The sequence below is a fragment of the Manis javanica genome, chromosome 5, assembly GCF_040802235.1.
Source record: "Manis javanica isolate MJ-LG chromosome 5, MJ_LKY, whole genome shotgun sequence".
Classification (NCBI taxonomy): domain Eukaryota; kingdom Metazoa; phylum Chordata; class Mammalia; order Pholidota; family Manidae; genus Manis; species Manis javanica.
The window spans coordinates 48,473,651-48,497,940 of NC_133160.1; the positions used below are offsets into that span (position 1 = coordinate 48,473,651).

Here is a 24,290-nt window from a genome sequence, read left to right on the forward strand (position 1 = left end):
TTACCAGCCTCCCCCCTTCACCAAGTCCCCCTCACATCCCCATTCACAGTCACTGTCCATCAAAATAATAAGATGCTGTAAAATCACTACTTGTCACCAAGTTCACAGTCACTGTCATTCAACATAGTCAGATGGTGTAAAATCACGACTTGTCTTCTCTGTGTTGCACAGCCCTCCCTGTGCCCCCCCAACACTATACATGCTAATCATAATGCCCCATTTCTTTTCTTCCCGCCCTTATCCCTCCCTTCCCACCCATCCTCCCCAGTCCCTTTCCCTTTGGTAACTATTAGTCCGTTCCTGGGTTCCGTGCTTCTGCTGCTGTTTTTTCCTTCAGTTTTCCTTTGTTCTTATACTCCACATATGACTGAAATCATTTGGTACTTGTCTTTCTCTGCCTGGCTTATTTCACTGAGCATAGTACCCTCAACCTCCATCCATGTTGTTGCAAATGGTAGGATCTGTTTTTTTCTTATAGCTGAGTAATATTCCATTGTGTATATGTACCACATCTTCTTTATCCATTCATCTACTGACGGACATTTACGTTGCTTCCATATCTTGGCCATTGTAAATAGTGCAGCGATAAACATAAGGGTGCATCTGTCTTTTTCAAACTGGAGTGCTGCATTCTTAAGGTAAATTCCTAGAAGTGGAATTCCTGGGTCAAATGGTATTTCTATTTTGAGCATTTTGAGGAACCTCCATACTGCTTTCCACAATGGTTGAACTAAGTTACATTCCCACCAGCAGTGTAGGAGCGTTCCCCTTTCTCCACAACCTCGCCAACATTTGTTGTTGTTTATCTTTTGGATGGTAGCCATCCTTACTGGTGTGAGATGATATCTCATTGTGGTTTTAATTTGCATTTCTCTGATGACAAGCGATGTGGAGCATCATTTCATGTGTCTGTTGGTCATCTGAATTTCTTCATTAGAGAACTGTCTATTCAGCTCCTCTGCCCATTTTTTAATTGGATTATTTGCTTTTTGTTTGTTGAGGTGTGTGAGCTCTTAATATATTTTGGATGTCAACCGTTTATTAGATCTGTTATTTATGAATATACTCTCCCATACTGTAGGATACCTTTTCATTCTATTGATGGTGTCCTTTGCTGTACAGAAGCTTTTCAGCTTCACATAGCCCCATTTCTTCATTTTTGCATTTGTTTCCCTTGCCCAGGGGGATATGTTCAAGACGTCACTCATGTTTATGTCTTAAGAGATTTTTGCCTATGTTTTCTTCTAAGAGTTTTATGGTTTCATGACTTACATTCAAGTCTTTGATCCACTTGAAATTTATTTTTGTGTATGGAGTTAGACAGTGATCCAGTTTCATTCTCTTACATGTAGCTGTCCAGTTTTGCGAGCACCATCTGTTGAAGAGACTGTCATTTCCCCATTGTATGTCCATGGCCCCTTTGTCAAATATTAGTTGACCATATATGTTTGGGTTAATGTTTGGAGTCTCTATTCTGTTCCATTGGTCTGTGGCTCTGTTCTAGTGCCAGTACCAAATTGTCTTGATTACTGTGGCTTTGTAGTAGAGCTTGAAGTTGGGGAGTGAGATCCCCCCCCACCCCCACTTTATTCTTCCTTCTCAGGATAGCTTTAGCTATTTGGGGACTTTGGTGTTTCCATATGAATTTTTGAACTATTTGTTCCAGTTCATTGAAGAAAGCTGTTGGTAATTTGATAGGGATTGCATCAAATCTGTATATTGCTTTGGGCAGGATGGCCATTTTGACGATATTAGTTCTTCCTAGCCAAGAGCATGGGATGAGTTTCCATTTGTTAGTGACCTCTTTAATTTCTCTTAAGAGTGTCTTATAGTTTTCAGGGTATATGTCTTTCACTTCCTTGGTTAGGTTTATTCCTAGGTATTTTATTCTTTTTGATGCCATTGTGAATGAATTGTCTACCTGATTTCTTTCTATTAGTTTATTATTAGTGTATATGAAAGCCACAGATTTCTGTGTGTTAATTTTGTATCCTGCAACTTTGCTGAATTCCGATATTAGCTCTAGTAGTTTTGGAGTGGAGTCTTTAGGGTTTTTTATGTACAATATCATGTCATCTGCAAATAGTGACAGTTTAACTTCTTCTTTACCAATCTGGATTCCTTGTATTTCTTTGTTTTGTCTGATTGCCATGGCTAGGACCTCCAGTACTATGTTGAGTAACAGTGGGGATAGTGGGCATCCTTGTCTTGTTCCTGATCTCAGAGGAAAAGCTTTCAGCTTCTCGCTGTTAAGTATGATGTTGGCTGTGGGTTTATCATATATGGCCTTTATTATGTTGAGGTACTAGCCTTCTATACCCATTTTGTTGAGAGTTTTCATCATGAATGGATGTTGAATTTTATCGAATGCTTTTTCAGCATCTATGGAGATGATCATGTGGTTTTTGTTTTTCTTTTTGTTGATGTGGTGGATGATGTTGATGGATTTTCGAATGTTATACCATCCTTGCATCCCTGAGATGAATCCCACTGTGTCATGGTGTACGATCCTTTTGATTTATTTTTGAATTCGGTTTGCTAATATTTTGTTGAGTATTTTTGCATCTACATTCATCAGGGATATTGGTCTGTAGTTTTCTTTTTTGCTGGGGTCTTTGCCTGGTTTTGGTATTAGGGTGATGTTGTCTTCATAGAATGAGTTTGGGAGTATTCCCTTCTTTTCTATTTTTTGTAAAACTTTAAGGAGAATGGGTATTATGTCTTCTCTGTATGTCTGATAAAATTCCAAGGTAAATCCGTCTGGCCCAGGGATTTTTTTCTTTGGTAGTTTTTTGATTACTGCTTCAATTTCATTGCTGGTAATTGGTCTGTTTAGATTTTCTGTTTCTTTCTGGGTCAGTCTTGGAAGGTTGTATTTTTCTAGGAAGTTCTCCATTTCTCCTAGGTTTCCCAGCTTGTTAGCATATAGGTTTTCATAGTACTCTCTAATAATTCTTTGTATTTCTGTGGGGTCCATCATGATTTTTCCTTTCTCATTTCTGATACTGTTGATTTGTGTTGACTCTCTTTTCCTCTTAATAAGTCTGGCTAGAGACTTATCTATTTTGTTTATTTTCTCGAAGAACCAGCTCTTGGTTTCATTGATTTTTGCTATTGTTTTATTCTTCTCAATCTTATTTATTTCTTCTCTGATCTTTATTATGTCCCTCCTTCTGCTGACCTTAGGCCTCTTTTGTTCTTCTTTTTCCAATTTCGATAATTGTGACATTAGACCATTCATTTGGGATTGTCCTTCCTTCTCTAAATATGGCTGGATTGCTATATAATTTCCTCTTAAGACTGCTTTTGCTGTATCCCACAGTAGTTGGGGCTTTGTGTTGTTGCTGTCATTTGTTTCCATATATTGCTGGATCTCCATTTTGATTTGGTCGTTGATCCATTGATTATTTAGGAGCATGTTGTTAAGACTCCATGTGTTTGTGAGCCTTTTTGCTTTCTTTGTACAGTTTATTTCTAGTTTTATGCCTTTGTTGTCTGAAAAGTTGGTTGGTAGAATTTCAATCTTTTGGAATTTACTGAGGCTCTTTTTGTGGCCTAGTATGTGATCTCTTCTGGAGAATGTTCCATGTGCACTTGAGAAGAATGTGTATCCTGTTGCTTTTGGATGTAGAGTTCTGTAGATGTCTATTAGGTCCATCTGTTCTAGTGTGTTGTTCAGTGCCTCTGTGTCCTTACTTATTTTCTGTCTGGTGGATCTGTCCTTTGCAATGAGTGGTGTGTTGATGTCTCCCAGAATGAATGAATTGCATTCTATTTCCTCCTCTAATTCTGTTGGTATTTGTTTCACATATGTTGGTGCTCCTGTATTGGGTGCATATATATTTATAATGGTTATATCCTCTTGTTGGACTGAGCCCTTTATCATTATGTAATGTCCTTCTTTATATTTTGTTACTTTCTTTATTTCGAAGTCTATTTTGTCTGATACTAGTATTGCAACACCTGCTTTTTTCTCTCTGTTGTTTGCATGAAATATCTTTCTCCATCCCTTGACTCTAAGTCTGTGCATGTCTTTGGGTTTGAGGTGTGTCTCTTGTAAGCAGCATATGGATGGGTCTTGCTGTTTTATCCATTCTATTACTCTGTGTCTTTTGATTGATGCATTCAGTCCATTTACATTTAGGGTGATTATTGAAAGGTATGTACTTATTGCCATTGCAGGCTTTGGGTTCATGGTTACCAAAGGTTCAAGGTTAGCTTCTTTACTATCTTACTGTCTAACTTAACTCACTTATTGAGCTATTATAAACACAGTCTGATGATTCTTTATTTCTCTCCCTTCTTATTCCTCCTCCTCCCTTCTTCATTTGTTGGGTGTTTTGTTCTGTGCTCTTTTTAGGAGTGCTCCCATATAGAGCAGTCCCTGTAAGATGCCCTGTAGAGGTCATTTGTGGGAGGCAAATTCCCTCAACTTTCTCTTGTCTGGGTATTGTTTAATCCCTCCTTCATAGTTAAATGATAATCGTGCCGGATACAGTATTCTTGGTTCCAGGCCCTTCTGTTTCATTGCATTAAGGATATCATGCCACTCTCTTCTGGCCTGTAGGGTTTCTGTTGAGAAGTCTGATGATAGCCTGATGGGTTTTCTTTTGTCAGTGACCTTTTTTTCTCTCTGGCTGCCTCTAATACTTAGTCCTTGTCTTTGATCTTTGCCATTTTATTATGTGTCTTGGTGTTGCCCTCCTTGGATCCCTTGTCATGGGAGTTCTGTGTACCTCTGTGGTGTGAGAGGCCATTTCCTCCCCTAGTTTCGGGAAGTTTTCAGCAATTATTTCTTCAAAGACACTTTCTATCCCCTTTTCTCTCTTCTTCTTCTGGTACCCCTATAATGCGGATATCGTTCCATTTTGATTGGTCACTCAGTTCTCTTAAAATTCTTTCATTCCTGGAGATCCTTTTATCTCTATCTGCATCAGCTTCTCTGCGTTCCTGTTCTGTTTTCTAGTCCATTAATGGTCTGTTGCATCTCGTCCATTCTGTTTTGAAGTCCTTCCAGAGCTTGTTTTATTTCTGTATTCTCCCTCCTTAGTTCTTGCATATTTCTCTGCAAGTCCATCAGCATGGTTATGACTTCTGTTTTAAATTCTTTTTCAGGAAGACTGGTTATATCTATGTCCCCAGGTTCCTTCTCAGGTAAAGATGTAGCAGACATCAAAGCTGTCTGGGTTAGTCTTGTCTGGATCAAATTTTTTTGCCTTTTCATATTGATAGGGGCAATGATGAGCTATTGACTTTCTGTCAGCTGGGAGGGCCAAGGCTTTCCATTAGCTCCTGGCCTTTCTTTACTGGGACAACTGCGACCCCTAGTGGCTTGTGTTGGGCAATTGCGTAGACTGGGTCTTTGTATCTTGCCCGGCCAGTATGGAGGAAGCTCCCTTGCTGTGGGCATGGCCAGCCTCAGGCTGCTGCTCTGCTATGGCGGGGCCCCAGAGGGGTAATGGACGGGGGGCTGTTTGGCTGTTTACCTCTGTGAGGGGTCTCAGAGCTGTTGCCCAGGGGGCTAGTGTGCCCAGAGTTCCCTGGAATTTCCAGCCGCTGGACTGTAACCCAGGATGCTTCTGTCCAGCTGTGGCATCCCTGTCCCTTTAAGACTTTCAAAAAGCACTCACTTTTCTTTGTCACAGGGGCGCCGGCTTTGGGACCCGCTCAAAGATCTTGCTGCTCCGTTTCCCTAGTTTCCAGCACCCCACGCATGCACTGTGTGTCTGCGCTCTGGTGCGGATGGCTGTGGCTGGGTGTTTAGCAGTCCTGGGCTCCCTTTCCCTCCCTGCTCCGACTCCTCTCCTCCCCCCGGGAGCTGGGGTGAAAGAAGCTCGGGTCCCGCTGAGCCGGGGCTTGTATCTTACCCCTTTCACCAGGTGCTGGTTTGTCACAGGTGTGAATGTAGTCTGGCCATTGTCCTGTGTCTTCTGGTCCCTCTTTTAGGATTAGTTGTATTTGTTGTATTTTCAAAAATATATATGTTTTTGGAGGAGATTCCCACTGTCCTACTCACGCCACCATCTTGGCTCCCTTGCCCAGAATAATTTCTTAAAGCCACTCCATACAGGACTTAATATGTCAAAAGCACATTATGAAGCAGAAATTTTAAAAAGCCAGGAAAATAGCCAAGACGTCCAGAAGTCTAAGGATCTTTACTCTATAACTGTAGGTACAGAAGAAATCCCTAACATGCCTCCTGAAATGCAGCTTAAGGTACTACATTCAGCTCTTTTCACATTTGATTTGATTGAAAGTGTTCTGGATCAAGTAGAAGAACTCATTGAAATAAAAACAAAGTCTACCTCAGAAGAAAATATTGGGATGAAATGAAAGTTCAATTTCCTAAAAAAATTAGTGAAATACTGTAAAAAAAAAAAAACAACCTACATTATCAGAGCCTATCTGATACAATTAAAACATTAATAATTTTAAAGAAAAAGTGTTCTGTGAATATTTGGATCCATATAAATAAAATAATGAAAATAGTGAATTAAATACCAACTCCCAATCCCTCCAAAAAGCTAGAGGGTAAAATGAAAGGAAGCAATAAAAATAAAAGGAGAAATTAATAAGGTAGAAAACTGGAAACTAGTAAAACTCCTAAGTCAAAATACTAGTTGTTTGGACAAAAAGAATCAAGAAAAAAAGAAGAAAAGCACAAACAGAAATTAAGAAGTGACAAGAGGGAAGTAACTACTGAAATAAATAACTTTTTTTAAATTACAGAAGACTTTCACAATTCTGCAAATAAATTTTAAAACAAGGATGAAACAATTAATCTAGTAAAATACACTTTACCAAAACTGACTTCAATAGTGATTGAAAGACACAGATACACAAAGGGAGAGAGATACAGATTCCAGAGGGAAAAAACAGAAAGCTATTTTAAAATAGTCCATTAAAAATTCCAAGATAGTTTTACTATAAGTGGATTCCACATAAACCTTCAAAGACCAGGGCATAGGAAAAAACCTTCCAAATTATTTTTACCAGCCTCCTTATCATCAATACTTAAATGTGATAAAGATTATACACAAAAGAACTGTAAATTTAAAAAACTGAAATAAAATATTTAAAACAGAATCTAATAGCCTGTTATACAATATACTATAACCCAGATGGATTATTCAAGGAATGCAAGGACACTTCAATATTAGGATATCCATTAACATATTAATAACTAAGGAGAAAAATCAGATTCACCTTGACAGATATTGAAAAAGCCTTGAAAATATAACTCTGTTCTATCACTAATGAAAATTCCTATTAAAGCAGGAATTGACAGATACTTTATCATGAAAATATATTTTTTAACCCAAGAAAGTACTGATCTGTTGTTACTTTTAAATTATCATTGCTTATAATAAGCTCATTTAAATATAGAAATGGTTAACTTTCTGAAATGCTATTTCCAGTTTCATGACTATGAGCTCTAAGTAGCCACCACTGAAAATTATTTGAAAGTACAGAAGCTGTACTTTCTGTCATCTAATGAAATGAACACAAAGTGAAAGCCTAGGAACAGATCATAAAGTCTCCCATAAGTAGGATGACCCTGGGTCCTGGTGTTGGGCAGGAGAATAGATATGAGTGGGGTGGAAAGAGAATAAGGCCAGTAAAGCCCACTAGAAGGGACTCAAAAGAGTTAACCAGTTAAAACTAGAGAGCCAGAAAAGACTCACAACAGAGCTAAAGAGTTAATCAATTAAAGTTCAAAAGGTCGAGAGTAACTTGGAATATCCAGATGTTCCCCAGATAAAGACAAGTACCTGAGCAAAGCCAATGTCTCCTTTGTGTCAGATCATGCCATTGTAAGATTTACTGTAGCCTCCTAAAAAGCCCAGTTTATTCTTCAACTTAACCTACATGCTGTTTTTGCCTCCTCCAGCCCCTAATCAAGTAATTTGCAACCTGAACAGGAGATAAGCATCATGATTAATTTAACAAACAAACCCAGCTATAAACAGCATAGTAAAAACAGGAAGGATTCCATCTGAAAGGTAAGATTGCATTTTAAAACCTAGAAAATTAAGAAGATTCTTAACATACTCTTTAGCAAACAGACAATAACTCAGGGGCAGATGGTCTTGACTGATATGCTCCCAGACCAGGAAGGATATCCTGGGAAAGAATCAAAGCAGTATATTTCTTGTGTTAATTTTGCAGAATTACCTATAGGACTAATAATAGAAGAGACTTAGTATCTCTCATTTTAAAGATACTTAACAAATCTACACCCCCTAGCCCTTTGTCATATTCCTGAAAATTCTTAACTGCCTGTAAAACCCCAGACCCTACACCCTTAGAGGCACCTCTTCTCTGAGGTAGCCCACACACCCCTCTCCCCGTGTGCACCTTTTTGCCTTAAACTTCTCACTGCTCAATTAATAACGTTTTGTCTCTGTGCTTATTCAGTGCTGAGCATCTTTGCTACTTTGCTTTTTCATTCTAATCCTCCAGATTTAAGCTCAAATCTTCACTCTTTCTGTCCTATTTCAGAGGAGGGAGGGGCTGCTGAGAGGTCAGATTTGGCTTTCAATTTACCATCACCTGGGTAACTGGGACAGAACTGCAGCTTAAGTTCACGCTCTTTAATAGCCTGCCTGAAAGTCTTCTTTCTTTGCCTCTAGCAAGTTCACAGAACATAATCTCACTCCATCCAGTGCACTGCAGCTCCAAGTGGACACTGGACACCAGGTGACACTGGCTTAAGGAGTTTGCAGGGGATGTGCCCCATGCTGAGTGGCAGTTCAATTGAATTCCTTTATCATTCTGTTCTGTCATTCCCTGACATTCTTGCTTTAATAAATTCTTTCCTCACCTTGTACTCTGACCTGTCTCTGAAACTGAATTCCTCCCAACACTGGTAGCATGCACACTCTTAGTTCATACTCATTTTCTTGGCGTCTCAAAAATATCCCAGTTTAGACAATGTAAGATAAATTCTAAACGAAATAAGCAGGTGACGAGAGGCAACAAAGGGCAAGGCAGTTTATTTGAGCACAATCCTGGGCAAGGTTCACCAGTCTGAAACACAGGCTGGAGAAGTCATGCCCAGCAGGGCAGGCAGTAAGTTTTTAAAGAAGGTAGGGGGAGGCAGAGTATAGATTTACAGCAGCATGAGGATTGGCTAGCCTAAGGCACATTTTTCAGGTTGGGAGGGGGCAGCAGCCGGGAACTTTGGCACATCATCAGTGTCCGACGTGCTCACCCCTCCCTCCAGTGCCTCCAGCCTTACATTCCAGCCTTTTGGTTATAATGGGTGCCGACCCGATCTGGCTACTTCCAACTGAGGATGGGTGACGTGGGTAGGGTTAAGGCTGGTGGGAGGCTGGAGGAGGCTTGGAGGGAAGGGGCAAGTTCTGGTGTAACAGCATTTGGTTTACTGCGATGCAAGATTGTTCTGCTAGGCGTTGTTGCAGCAACCCAGGCTTTGTCCCATCCAGTACTGTTGTCCGAGGGAGGAGAGGCAGACTGAGGCTTGTTTGTAGCAGGCAGCTTGGATGAAAGAATGGAAAGACAAGCATTGGGTGGGACAAGGGGTTATCTCTCTTTGAGAATTCGTGGGGGGGGTTTCATGCCCAGCAAATGGCTGCGCCAATTCCTCTTGGACAGCTAGTTTTGAAATCTCTCAACATTACAGCGGCCTAGAATAATTGGTCTCTCTGCTGGCAAGGTATTTTTTGAAAGTAACATCTCTTGGGTACTAACTGGTGGAGTTGGAGTTTACCTGATTTAATGCATGTTACAGACCCAGTTTGCTGGAGCTGGATGGGTCGTTGTGGCTAGACTAATGTGAGTAAGGCACAAATGGAGAGGCCCCGTCTCACTAGACTTCCACTTATCATGACTGGGTGCTCGTTTGCGCCTGGAGATGTGGTACTACGGGGAGTGTCCCAATAATTTGGCAGCTGTGGGAGTGGTAAAGATCACCGTGTATGGTCCTGTCCACTGTGGTTGGAGTGATCAAGGCTGGAGTTCTCTTAGAAGTACTTCGTTTCCTGGCTGAAGGATCGCTGCATTTTCTGGGTTGTTGGACGACGTGGGTTGGGGTAGGAGCTGGTTTGTGTGTTCCCTGAGATGTTTCAACAGTGAAAAGTAGGGAAGGTAGGAGAGGGCAGGCCTGTGTTCAGTAAGAAGGGCCTACCATACATTAGCTCAAATGCACTTAGGCCAGCCAGTCCCCAGGGGGCAGCATGCAACCGAGTGAGAGCAATGGGGAGAAGATCAGGCCACAAGAGCTTTACTTCTAGAGACAGCTTAGTTAGTTGGTCCTTTAGAAGACCGTTAGCTCTTTCAACTTTACCCAATGATTGGGGGTAATAGGGTATATGGAGGTTCCAGGTGATATTGAGAGCCTCAGCTGTTAGCTGAGTGACTTGGGAAATGAAGGCAGGTCTGTTATCAGATTGAAGTGGGGAGCTCAAAATGATGTGTTCTTAACCTAAACGATGTGTTCTACCAGCACTTGCACCACCACTGATGCAGTCTCTCAGTAGGTGGAGAAGGCCTCGATCTACCTTGAAAAGGTATCAACTAAAACTAGTACATACTGGAGTTTTTTATGCCTAGGCATATGGATGAAATCGACCTGCCAGTTTTGTCCGGGGATCATTTCTCTCATCTGGTGGAGGGCCATCCAGGTCTTCAGAGCACCTTGAGACGAGACACAATGAAAAGTAGTGCAGGTCTGGTGCACTTGACCTATTGCCTTGTGGAGACCATAAGGGGCAAATATGGGGGAAAGAAACCGGTGCATGGCTTCTGGTTCAATGTGTAGAAATTGATGAATGTTGGATATGATATCTCTGCCTTGGGCTTGGGATAGGGCAATTCATCCCCCAAGGTATATCCATCCCTGATCTCTTAACATCCCCCCTTGATGTAGAAGCAGTCGCCATTCGTCATCAGGGTATTGGGGCAATAGAGAGGGGGAAAGAGCACAGAGGGTTGGCTAGACTCGGATGTTAACTGTCGGGCCATGGCATCTGCTAACGCATTACTCCTGATTACTGGATCATTTCTAGTCTGATGTCTTTTACAATGCACGATGGCCACTTCTTTGGGGTCCTGTAGGGCCTGTAGCAGGTGGCTGATAGCCCTGCCATTGATGATCAGGGTTCCCTTAGTGGTAAGGAGGCCCCTTTCCTTCCAAATCGCAGCATAAGTGTGTGTAATTAGAAAGGCATATTTAGAGTCAGTATAAATTGTGGCTCTCTTCCCAGCCACTAGCTGTAACACCCGGGTAAGAGCTACTAATTCGGCTTTCTGGGAGGTGGTCCCAGATGGGAGTAGGTTTGCTTCTATCACTTGCAACAGTCACCATTGCATAGGCTGCCCTTCGCACTCTGTCACTCTCTTTCACCGAGCTTCCATCCATGAAAAAAGTCAAGTCAGGGTCCTCGAGGGGCATGTCTTGTAGGCCCTCTCTAGGTTTTCTAAGGGCCTCAACAATCTCTACACAGGAATGAGTGGGCTGACGGGAAGCAAGGAAGCTAGGTTAAGGGGTGGAGAAACTTGTAGGGTTACCTGTGGATGTTCAATGAACAGAAGATGGAATTCTTGTATTCTTGACTCAAAGAGGCCAGGGATTTATGACTTAAAAAATCTTGCACTTGGTGTTGGGAATACACAGTAATGGGCTGTTGGAGTTAATTTCAGAGCTTCCTGGGCCAGGCTTTCCGCAGCTGCCAGGGCTCGGAGGCAAGGCTGCCACCCCCTGGTGGTGGTATGTTTGGAGAGAAAGACAACGGGATGGTACCCTGGCCCTACTGGCTGTACCAGCACCCCGGTTGCTACCCCTGCCCTCTCTGCTGTATGTAGGGTAAAGGGCTTAGTTAAGTTGGGGAGCATCAAAGGGGGGGTGGGATGAGAGCAACGCATTTTGCAACTGAAAGCAAAAGCTACTTCGGTGGGTCAATTAGTGGCCCAGTAGGGGTCTCTGTGGCAGCTGCATAGTGGTCTGGCCAGAAGGGCAAAGTTAGGCACCCAGTGTCTGAAAAACCCTACTAATCCTAGAAAGGATAGTATCTTGCCTCCTGAAGTAGATGGCAAGAGAGCTTTAATTACAGCTGATCAGTCTGCTGTTAGGGCTCTAGTGGTGGGGGTTAGAGCTAGCCCGAGGTATGTAACTTGAGGTAGAGACAGCTGTGCTTTGGCAGGGAATACCCTGTATACCATGCCTGCCAGGAAATTAAGAAGGGATGTGGTGTCTAGAACCGAGGTCTCTTTTGAGGGGCTGCAAAGTAAAAGATCATCCACGTATTGGAGGAGAGTACTCTCGCCCATTGGTTGTCGCAGGAGGTCCTCTGCCAGGGCTGTCCAAAAAGATGGGGGATATCTCTAAAACCCTGAGGTAGAACTGTTTAGGTTAATTGTCTAGATTGACAGGTGTCAGGGTCTTCCCACATGAAGGCAAATAGCGGCTGTGAGTCTGAGTGGAGAGGTATAGTGAAGAAAGCATCTTTAAGGTCTAGTACAGTAAAATGAGAGGTACCAGAAGGGACCTGAGACAGAAGAGTATATGGGTTAGGCACTACTGGGTGTAAGGGAATAACAGCCTCGTTAATTATTCGGAGGTCTTGAATGAGGCGATACACTCCAGGCTTTTTTACCAGCAAGATGGGAGTATTGCATGGAGAGTTCGTGGGTACTAAAAGCCCCTGCGAGAACAGATGATGAATAGGCTGTAGTTCCCTTCCCTTCAGTGAGCCTGCAAAATAGGAAACTGAGGCCAAGAAGGGAAATGGGGTGGGTCTTTAAGGCGTATTAAAACCGGGGTATGGTGGGTTGCCACCACAGGGGTGGAGATGTCCCACACGACCAGACTGGCAGCAGTCCAGGGAGTTGGGAGACTCAGGTCCCCATCATCCAACTCCCCTTCGCTGACCAAAGCAATGAGGGAACTTCTGGCGTCTTGTAAGCTTTCAAAAGGTAGGAGAGAAATAGAGGCTCTTAACTTATAGAGCAAATCCCGTCCTAACAAAGGGGTAGGACAGGAAGGCATGACTAGAAAGGAATGGGTAAACAGGATGCCTTGGAAGGTGCAGGCCACCGGGCCCATCTCTAAAGGCCTGGAAAGGGTTCCCATGACCCCAACTACGGAGACTCTGGCAGGGTATAAAGGCCCTTTAAAGGAGGGGAGAACAGAGTAGGTAGCCCCTGTGTTCACCAAGGAGATGGGCTTACCTGCTACCCACAGCTTTGCCCTAGACTCAGCGAGGGTGATCGGGGTGTCTGAGTCCAGTTGTCTTCAATCTTCGAGGATGCCCAGCAGGTCTGAAGGGTAGTCTTTCGAAGGTGTCTGCCCCCCGTGTGGCTCTGCCACTGGAGGAGGACCACCCCTAGTGGACAGTCCACTTTCCAATGACCTCGCTTACCACAGCTGGGGCATGGTTTGGTTGGTCTGCGTGGGTTGGGGCACTTCCGTGCCCAGTGCCCTTCTTCGCTGCACTGAAAGGGCCCAGAGGTTCGAGTCGATCTTCAGGGACACTCCGACGATCTCCACGAGCCAGCCGCAGAGCAGCTTTTATGGCGCGAGCTTGTTCTGCCATTTAGGCAGCTGACCTCCTCTCGCTTTCGTCCTCTCGGGCATGAAAAACTTTGAATGCCATATCTACTTGGTCTCCTAGAGGGGTCTGGGGACCATCCTCAGCCTTTTTAAGCTTGCACGTGATGTCAGGAGCTGACTGAGTTATAAAATGTATGGCCAGGAGAGAGGAACCTAACACTGAGGCTGGGTCGATCTTAGTAAAAGCTCCTAGGGTTTCTTTTAGGCACCTGAGGAATTATGATGGGTTTTCATCAGGCTTCTGGGTAATTTCTCTAAGCTTATCATAATTGATGGCCTTTTGGGTGGTTGAGTTCCTACCTGCCAACAAGTAGCGAACCATGCGACCCCGGCATGCTTCACCCTTGGGAGAATTATAATCTCACAGAGGTTCTTGTAGAGGAATAGCTTCTCTGCCCATAGGTTCCCGTTCATCTGTGGCATGGGCCTCATTGGCACAGTGCTGTGCCACCGCCGTGACACAGTCATATTCCTCCAGGTTAGAGTAGATTGGAGGACTACATGTACATTGTGCCAGGTGAGCTTGTAAGTTCAAGTGAGATATTTAAACTGTTTAGCGAACATTACAGGGTTGGAGGAAAAGGACTCTGATCACTGTTCTACTTGGGACAAGTCTGCCAGGGAAAAGGAACATGAACTTGCACCACTCCCTCAGCTCCCGTCACTTCTCTCAGAGGAGCCATTACATGAGCTTGAGACCGCTGTGACTTAGAGCGGGTTACAGGAGGGCTAGACCAGTTGGGCACCAGCCGCAGTGAGGATGGCAGCGGGTTTGAAGGAGAGGACGGAGGAGGCAACACTGGCAGTGAGGGATACAACTTGGGAATCTATGTGGAACTTGAAGGCCGGGGACTAGGATATGGGGGGGTTTTACCTGTTTTTTTCTGAAGTGGAGTCGGCACCTGTGGAGCAAGACGGCGGCGTGACCAGAAGAGAAGGGGAACAAGATGGCGGAGAGGGAGGAAGAGAAGAGGAACAAGAATGGTGGAGAGGCAGGATGAGAAGAGGAACAAGATGGAATAGAAGCAGGAAGAGAAGAGGAACAAGATGATGGAGAGGGAAAGGAGGGGGAGGGGGTGAGGACATGAACTTTGAGGAAGGGAGCTGGCCCCCACGGTGGGCCTGGAGGAGCAGGAAGGGGGGTAGCCGAGATCTTCTGCTGAGTCCATCAGAGAAGAGCCTCCCAGTAATAGAAGTGGTAGAGATCGGTGGTCTTTGGAGGAAGCCTGGACCAACAAAACTTGGGAAGGAGTACACTTAACACACAGATCTGGGTGGGCGCACAAAGTCCAAAAAGCCTGCACATATGGGATTTCACCCCACTTTCCGTTCCGGTGGCAATAATTAGTCAAGTTGGTGAGGCCAAAATCGAAAGTTCCCTCAAGGGGCCAGCGAGACTGGTTGTCCAAGGGATACTGAGGCCTGGCCTGAGAGCAAAGGAAGACCAGCTTCCATTTGCAAACTTCCCAGGACAAATATGGAGTAGCCAAATTAGAACTGAGACACCACAGTGGGGTCTGAGCCTCTGCTTTCAAGGGCTGGTTCCCCATGTCTGCGTCACCCTCTCAACTAATCCTGCTGAGAGGAGCACCCAGTGTCCCAAGTGCGCCAAGTCAAGGGAGACGGCCTGGGAGCCTGGGTGAGGGACGTCTCCCACACCGCACGGCCAGGAGCGGGTATCCCAGATGTCCGCAGCAGATGGGCCAGATGCCCCAACCTGGACATAGCTACAATTTCGAATGGACCAGGTGAAACACAGTTAGGAAGGGAAACAGACCAGGGGAAACTGAGGGACTCACCAGAAAATAGTCTACGCAGTGGAGAGCAGGATGAGGTCCTGGGTCAGGGAAGGAGGGGGCAGGGCCACCGATGGCCAGTTGGGGCCCCACGCTCACACTCCTTCCCAGGTTCTTCAGCACCAAATGTAAGATAAATTCTAACCAAAATAAGCAGGCAAGAGGCAACAAAGGGCCAGGCAGTTTATTTGAGCGCAATCCTGGGCGAGGTTGACCAGTCTGAAACACAGGCTGGAGAAGTTGTGCCCAGCAGGGCAGGCAGTAAGTTTTTAAAGAAGGTAGGGGGAGGCAGAGCATAGATTCACAGCGGCGTGAGGATTGGCTAGCCTAAGGCACATTTTTCAGGTTGGGAGGGGGCAGCAGCCAGGTACTTTGGCTCGTCATCAGTGTCCGACGTGGGAGGGGGCAGCAGCCAGGGACTTTGGCACGTCATCAGTGTCCGACGCGCTCACCCCTCCCACTGGTGCCTCCAGCCTTACAGACAATATATTCATGGCCACTGTATAACTCACAGAAACAGGGGAATCTTTGGGAAAAAATGTAAAGTATTAATGTAGGTTTAAATTACTTATATATAAAAGGTAGTGTTTAGATATACAGAATCAACTAAGTAATCAGGAGGTAAAGATGATGCAAGCATGTAAACTATGTTAAATTCATCATATTTAGTAGAACTGATACTGTCTGAAATTAAAGAGAAAGTAGAAATATTCTAAAATTACTTGGAATTATGGAAGTAACCATCAAAAAAGTTAAAGAGAAAGTTTAAAACAGTTACTTTTGGGGAGTGTGGTTTAGGAAGAGAGGGAAGACTCTGAAAAAATTCTCTTCAATTGAAACCCTTCTGTACTTGCCTTTTTCTACCATTATGTAACTGCTATATGTATAATAAATACATATTTAAGTAAAACATAGAATAAAGTGACATGAACTCCACTTTGTTGCCTTTACTCCTGAAACCAGACAAAAAAGTAAAAGAAAAATCAGTATTTGTATCAACATTCACACATTTCCATTCTCTCCATCAATACTCACCTAGAGCCTCCAACATGCCCTGTGCTGGGTGGCATGTTGGACCCTAGCAGTAAGACCCCTCAAGACCTACATTCTAGAGCCACACACTACCACTGCCCTCCCCACCTCTTCTAAACAACTCTGCACCTCACACAGCTCACAAGAATGAGTTATATGAACACTGCAAAAAATGCAAACAGAAAAAAGGCCTATCCGGTAATCATCTGATACATGTAACTTGATACTAAAATCAGAAAACCAAATGATTATAATTAACAGTCATACAGCTCTATGCACCTCAACAAGCACAGTGACACCCCATTCAATACTTATGACTCTTACGTCCCTTCCCTCTGCCTGTTTGAACATTGAAAACGACAGAAAGTCTGAGGGTGACTTCTTGGCCAAGGCCCCCAAATAGTAAATGAGAACTACAGCTTGTATTTGGTCTTCTTGTATATAATAATACACATTACAGTTCACATATAATATGTAAAATAATTATCCAATATATGGTATTTTATTTCTTACATTACATAAGAAAAATATACATATTTCTTCCAAGTAAATATGAGCTTAATGGTTTTTTTAAAGTTCAATCTGCATTTGAGTATCTATTTTAACTGAGGACACCTTAAATGCTTTATAAATGCTACCACATGTCTCTACCATATTTTGGCAAAACTTATACACAATCTTTGTTGAAATAAAGCCAAGCAAAGAATACCAATAATTAATGGCCTGCAATGCTCAAGAAATATTCCCAATTTTCACAAATAGCTAAGACTAATTATAGATTCATATTTCAAAATAATGCAACGGCACCTTGTTAAATTTACTTTGACACTGCCAGATTTATGGCTCTTATTACAAGCTCGCATGATGGGGAAGATTTAAAAGCAAGAAAAGAAAGCATTAATCACCCAGAACACCTTCCCGTTGTCATTCTAACACAACCACAGTCTTTGAGGTACACTGTGTAGGTTTTCCCTAGTCTCCTAGTGACAAGAGGGAGAGGACAGTGAGAGACCTTAGCAATTCAAAACTACTTTACTGTCAGACCCAGGCAGTTTTAAGATCATACTAGAAATTCATTAAGATTCTAAATTAAAATTTGAAACTAACAAAATTCAAGAGCTCATCTATGGAAACAAATGAAATGACAACACTACTCTTTTGGTGGTAGTTTTGCTATAGTAATAATGCTAAGCCCTTCAGAAAGAGCAGTTTTAATTTAATTCTACAACTACAAAAACACAGCAATATTTACCTGGCAGTATATCAAAATAAACATCACTAACAGTATTGTCTTGCCAATGGGTTTCAGCCCTGGGCAAGTTCACTATGGATTCAATGTGACCAAAGAAATGACAGCAGAATGTTCTTGGGGTGATAGCCAACTTTATTTTCACGTGGCAGGTCAATCACTAGAATTCCGTCCACTCAAAGCAAGTCTGCATGCAGCAAGCCGGTCTCTGCCTCTGGGTCTCTCTACCTGTGCAACCATCTCAAGCTCTGTCCTTGGCACTGCCACAACTCCAGCCTCTGCTCTGCTTTCCTGTAGCCTTGCAGCCATGCCACCATATCACCCAGAGCACTGGGCGGGGAGCTCTTATTGCCCACACTTGTGTAGTGACCTAGCCGACCAGGGCCAGGTGAGAATCCTGGCCACAGGAACCTTCACTTTATCCACAAGTGGTTTCATGTGACAGCTGCAGGGGGCTGTGGAAGGGACACTGACATCTTGCAGGCAAGCAGGGAATTGTGCCTTACACACAGAATACATGACTGACTTTTCTCAGGTATACAAGGCATATTTTCATCTAACTTTACAGAAAACAACAAAACAGGAAGGGCTACAGAACAATAGTAACAATACAGCATTGCCACAAACTCAGCATGAGTGGTATGAACTGCTAACAGTTCTTCATCTACAATTAGGATAATGAGTGATTGTGGGGAGCGGGCTGATGCCCCTTCCCCCACTTGCTGATGTGGCAGGAATGGAGAACAAAGAACATCCTGTTTACACATTCCATGACCAACTGAAGGAGCCCTGCTGTGCCTACCTTTGCCCGGCTACCACTGACGTCAATACTGTGCTTGATTGTCTATTGGATAATGCTATTTCCTGGAATAGTGTGCCTTTTTTGCTGTATAAATACTCTGGACTCTAATACAGCTTTGCTGGCGACGTGCAGGAGCGTCAGCCCTCCCAGTTTTTTCTGTCTGTCTTTGTTTTCTTCACCCCCCTTCTGCACTTCAGGACCTGCTCGACTCGGGGTGGCCGGACCGCATCAAGTGGCACCCAAACAGGGACCTGAAGAGAGGGAGGTGAGGGCCACCACGTCGAGAAGAAAAAGTCCTGGCCAGAATAACTAGAGAAGACGCGTGAGAGAAGAGGCGCACAAGAGACGTGAACATGGTGATTTTTCTGGGAGTCCAATATGGGACAGGCAGGAAGCAAACAGCTTTATGTCTGCAGGTTGAAGAAATTATTGGCTATTAGGGGAATTCTAGCAGGGAAGCCCCAATTAGAAAGATTTTTAGACTTTATTAAGGAAGTCTGCCTGTGGTTTCCAGGAGAAGGGACAGTAGACATAGATTTATGGAATAAGGTAGGAGAGGGATTACAAACTTATTATTCTGCCCACAGACCAAAGAAGGTTCCAGTACATACTTTTGGACTGTGGACCTTGATTAGAGATTCTTTAGATCTTAGGCATGAAGGATTTAAGATAGAAAATGTGAAAGAGCATGCCCCTGGTACGGGTCAAGCCACTAAGGAAAACAAAAGCAATCTTGCTTCTCCAGCCATCTCCCCGTCTGCTCTGCCATTAGAAGCGCCGGAAGGGCAGAAGCCATCTTATCACGAACCGGACAGCGGCTCGGACGAGGAGATGGAGGAGGAACAGAGCCCTCTAGAGGAGGAAGCTTTAGTTCAACTTTGTGATAAGGAGATACAAACAACAGAGATAGCCTCCATAGGCTCTAGCAAGAAAGTTTATCCATCCCTGCTCACAGCAACGCGGACAGTCGCCACAGACCCATCCAGAATACCTTTCGAAGCGCGGTGGAATGAAATTCAGGGCACCCTGAAGTGGCTTACTTTAGCCTTAGAAGCGCAGCAAAGATGGGACAGCCACACCCCGAGAGAAGAGACTCCTCTGTAAGGCTGGAACAGCTCCCCTTGAAAGGGCAGATTTTGATCCTGTTCAGCTTATATCCTCAGAACAAACTAAAGAGAAAACAGTGGAGCGAAAGACAGAGAAGGGTTTAGAACAGAAAGAAAAACAGCCCATGGAGTCTAAGAAAGAAAAGCCTCGTGTGCTCCCAGTTAATATGCAGAAAAGACAGCAAAAAGTTACTCCTCTTGAGGCAGTACTACAACAAGCTCAAGATCAGGGAGAGGACACACAAGAATTTTTTGCCTATCCAGTGTTAGAACGACCAGGTGACAACGGAGAGGTATTCAGACAACATGTGCCATTTCCTTTCAAACAGTTGAAAGAGCTGAAAGAGGCCTGCAATAAATATGGCCCCACTGCTCCATTTACATTAACCATCTTAGAAGCTACAACTACAGAGGCTTTGCCCACAGGAGACTGGAAGTCCTTAGCACATGCATGTCTTACAGGGGGAGATTATCTGCTATGGAAATCAGAATTTTATGAGAATTGTCAGAAAACAGCTAGGACTAATGCTGCTCAGCAAATACTCATTGTTTTTGACATGTTGGCGGGAGAGGGCCAATATGCTGAGGTGGATGAACAGTTGGTCTTTCAGTTAGCAGTATATGCTCAAACAAATGCGGCAGCTAGAAGAGCATGGAAGGCTCTCCCAGAAAATACTAATGGAACAGAGGAGGTCTCTAAAATCAGGCAAAGGCCTGATGAGCCATTTCAAAAATTTGTGGCTCACCTATTGAAGGTGCACCCACTATCTTCACGGATGGCTCCAGCAATGGCACAGCTGTGTATGTAGTGCATGGCAAAGCCTTTTCGCACCACACCACTCCAGCCTCAGCACAAGTGGTAGAACTGCGTGCTGTGGCTTTAGTTCTGCTCCACTTTTCGTCCTCATTTAATCTTTACTCAGACAGCCAGTATGTAGTCAGTGCAGTCTCCCGACTGGAGACTGTTCTTCTCATTGACACTTCTACTACAGCCATCCAGCAGCTTTTTGTACAGATACAGTCTTTGCTTCAACAGCGGACAGAGCGCTGTTATATAGGTCACATATGTGCTCACACTATGTTACCTGGTCCTTTGACAGCAGGTAATGCATTAGCTGATGCAGCCACGTGCTGCATAGGCCTTACACAAATAGAAAAGGCTACGCACTCTCACTCATTACATCATCAAAACAGTCATAGTCTTCACAAATATTTTCACATCACTAGAGAAGCTGCGAGACAAATTGTTAAACGATGCTCGACCTGTCCTGAGCATTTCAACCTTCCACAACTTGGTGTCAACCCTCACAGCCTCCTGCCAAATCACCTGTGGCAGATGGATGTCACGCACATCCCTGAATTAGGAAAATTAAAATATGTTCATGTTACCACTGACACCTATTCAGGTTTCTTGCATGCTACCGCTCTCTCTGGAGAATCCACTTCACAAGTTATTCATCATTGCCTCTCTTGCTTTGCTGTTATCGGCATTCCTAAACTGATTAAAACGGACAATGGATCTGGCTATACCAGTAGCCACTTTCACACATTTTGTGCGCAATGGGGTACTGCCCACAAGACAGGCATCCCCTATAATCCCCAGGGCCAAGGCATTGTTGAAAGAGCCCATGGCACTTTGAAAGTCCAACTCAATAAAATTAAGAAGGGGGAGTTACACCCCATTACACCTTTGAATTATTTATCCCAAGCACTCTATATTTAAAATTTTTTAACTCTAGACCTTGCGGGACGCAGTTCTACAGAGCACTTTTGGTGCTCTGGTGGTCATCCGCCCCCCGCACAGGTGCGATGGAAAGATCCTCTGACGGGGGCATGGCAAGGTCCAGATCCCGTCCTTCTTTGGAGGCGAGGACACGTTTGTGTCTTTCCACAGGATGCTGAGGGCCCAAAGTGGTTGCCAGAAAGGCTGGTGCATCATGCAGACCATATTCCTCCTGATCCTGCTCCAGCTTTGGAGGACCCCAGCTGAAGAGCAAGCAGCGGAGCAAGCAGTTCAGTGCATATATTCAGCTTATGTTCCTGACCCTCCTCTGCTCCATCCAGTCAGTTGGAAGTCTCCTGAGGTACAGATTTACTCCAATGATTCTGACATTTTGGGAGGCCCATCAGAACACCTAGCAATAGGAGCAACGGCACCTTGCCTTCTGACCACCCTGCGTGAGTGTGCTTACATCTTCATCTTCACTTAAAAATGACACATTGCCACTACCCTGGACAAAGTGCAAGGGCTCCCCTTCACTTGCAGGCACAGGTGGTGGTCACAGCAGATGAACATCACTAAAGAACTTTACATTGTGGACTGGTCTTTAGGACCAAATTCAAAGACGCTGGCCCCGCAATACAGAGGACTCTCTATGGGACTTTGGTACACTTCAGATGGGTACCCTCAAACCTCTTGGTGGAAAATAAGGGTGGCTATGGGAGGGTTAGATTGGGATAATAGTACAACCTTTAATGTAAACAATGACACACATGTGGCGGCTTGCATTGCCCCCCCATGCGCTGTTGGTAGGGTCTATTTCTATTAATATGACTTCTCAAAAAAATGTTTCGGAGGGCGGAGCCAAGATGGCGGCGTGAGTAGAGCAGTGGAAATCTCCTCCCAAAAACACATAGAGCTATGAAAATATAACAAAGAAAAATCTTCCTAAAATAGAGACCACAGGACACAGGACAACATCCAGACCACATCCACACCTGCAAGAACCCAGCGCCTTGTGAAGGGGGTAAGATACAAGCCCAGGCCCGGCGGGACCCGAGCGCCCCTCCCCCCGGCTCCCGGCGGGTGGAGAGAAACCGGAGCGATTTTTTTTTTTTTTTTTTTTTTTGGCGAGCGCTTTTTGGAAGCCTTAGAGGGACGGGCCCCCGTTGCTGGGGAGGCAGGGTGGCGGGACCGGTGAGGAGGTGCCTGGGAACGGCGCCGGAGGACAAAGAATATCCCGCGTTTCTCCCTGCGAGACCTGGGGGCGGGTGCCTGAGACCGGTGCCTGAGGACGGAGGTCGCGCGTTTTTCCCCTTTTTTTTTTTTTCTCTTTTTGGCAAGCGCTTTTTGGAAGCCTTGAAGGGACGGGGACCCCAGTGCTAGGGAGGCACGGTGGCGGGACTGGTGAGTGGGTGGCTGGGACCGGCGCCTGAGGACAAAGAATATCCCCCGTTTTTCCCTGCGGGACCGGTGGGCGGGTGCCTGAGACCGGCACTTGAGGACAGAGGAAATCGCGCGTTTTTCCCCTTTTTTTTTCTCTTTTCTGCGAGTGCTTTTTGGAAGCCTAAAAGGGACAGGGACCCCGGTGCTAGGGAGGCAGGGCGGCGGGACTGGTGAGCGGGTGCCTGGGACCGGCACCTGAGGACAAAGAATATCCCGCATTTTTCCCTGTGGGACCGGTGGGTGGGTGCCTGAGACCAGCACCTGAGGACGGAAGAAATCGCACGTTTTTCCCCTTTTTTTTCTCTCTTTTTGCCGAGTGCTTTTTGGAAGCCTTGAAGGGACAGGGACCCCGGTGCTAGGGAGGCAGGGCGGCGGGACTGGTGAGCGGGTGCGTGGGACCAGTGCCTGAGGACAAAGAATATTGAGCGTTCCTTCCCTGCGGGACCGGTGGGTGGGTGCTTTTTGGAAGCCTTGAAAGGACAGGGACCCTGGTGCTAGGGAGACAGGGCAGCAGGACCAGTGAGCGGGTGCCTGGGACCGGCACCTGAGGACAAAAAAAAAAAAAAAATCGCTTGTTTTTTCCTTTTTTTTCCTTTTTTTTTTCTCTTTCTTTCTGTTCCCTCTCTCATTGTTGCTGCTGTTGTTTTGGTTTGGAGAGTGCTTTTTGGAAATCTTAAAGGGGCAGGACAGGTCACTTAGTCCAGAAGCAGGGAATCTGGGGATCTCTGGGCACTCTAACCCCCTGGGCAGCAGGGAGCACAGAGGCCCCTTACGGAGATAAATAGTCTCCTGGCTGCTCCCCCTCCAACGGGGCTCCACCATTTTGGAGGAACAGCCCCAGCCAGGCCAAGCCCACAGCAACAGCGGAGATAAACCCCAAAGCAACTGGGCGGGAAGCAGAAGCCCAGTCTGCGCACAGCTGCCCAGCACAAGCCACTAGAGGTCGCTATTCTCCCAGGAAAAGGCTACAAACCAACAAGAAGGGAAGCTCTTCCAGCAGTCACTTGTACCAGCTCTGCAAACTATCTCTATCACCATGAAAAGGCAAAACTACAGGCAGACAAAGATCACAGAGACAACACCTGAGAAGGAGACAGACCTAACTAGTCCTCCTGAAAAAGAATTCAAAATAAAAATCATGAACATGCTGACAGAGATGCAGAGAAAAATGCAAGAGAATGGGATGAGATGCAGAGAAAAATGCAAGAGCAGTGGGATGAGATGCAGAGAAAAATGCAAGAGCAGTGGGATGAAGTCCGGAAGGAGATCACAGATGTCAGGAAAGAGATCACAGAAGTGAAACAATCCCTGGAAGGATTTATAAGCAGAATGGATAAGATGCAAGAGGCCATTGAAGGAATAGAAGCCAGAGAACAGGAACGTATAGAAGCTGACATAGAGAGAGATAAAAGGATCTCCAGGAATGAAACAACACTAAGAGAAATATGTGACCAATACAAAAGGAAAAACATTCGTATTATAGGGATACCAGAAGAGGAAGAAAGAGGAAAAGGGATAGAAAGTGTCTTTGAAGAAATAATTGCTGAAAACTTCCCCAAACTGGGG

At 44.8% G+C, this 24,290-nt stretch overlaps 1 protein-coding gene and 1 long non-coding RNA gene across 4 annotated transcripts in view; both read right to left on the reverse strand.

The window, feature by feature from the left end:
* NAPB (NSF attachment protein beta) overlaps positions 1-24,290 on the reverse strand; it is an 87,171-nt gene that overhangs the window by 48,240 nt on the left and 14,641 nt on the right. The gene's annotated exons all lie outside the window — the stretch shown is intronic.
* On the reverse strand, positions 8,981-24,186 carry LOC140849545 (uncharacterized). Of its 2 annotated transcripts, none has more exons than XR_012131551.1 (2): positions 13,192-24,186; positions 8,981-10,659 (listed from the first exon to the last, which is right to left on the reverse strand). It is a non-coding gene; the product is annotated as an uncharacterized lncRNA (long non-coding RNA). The 2 variants fall into 2 exon arrangements; XR_012131550.1 differs by having other exon boundaries at positions 11,533-24,186.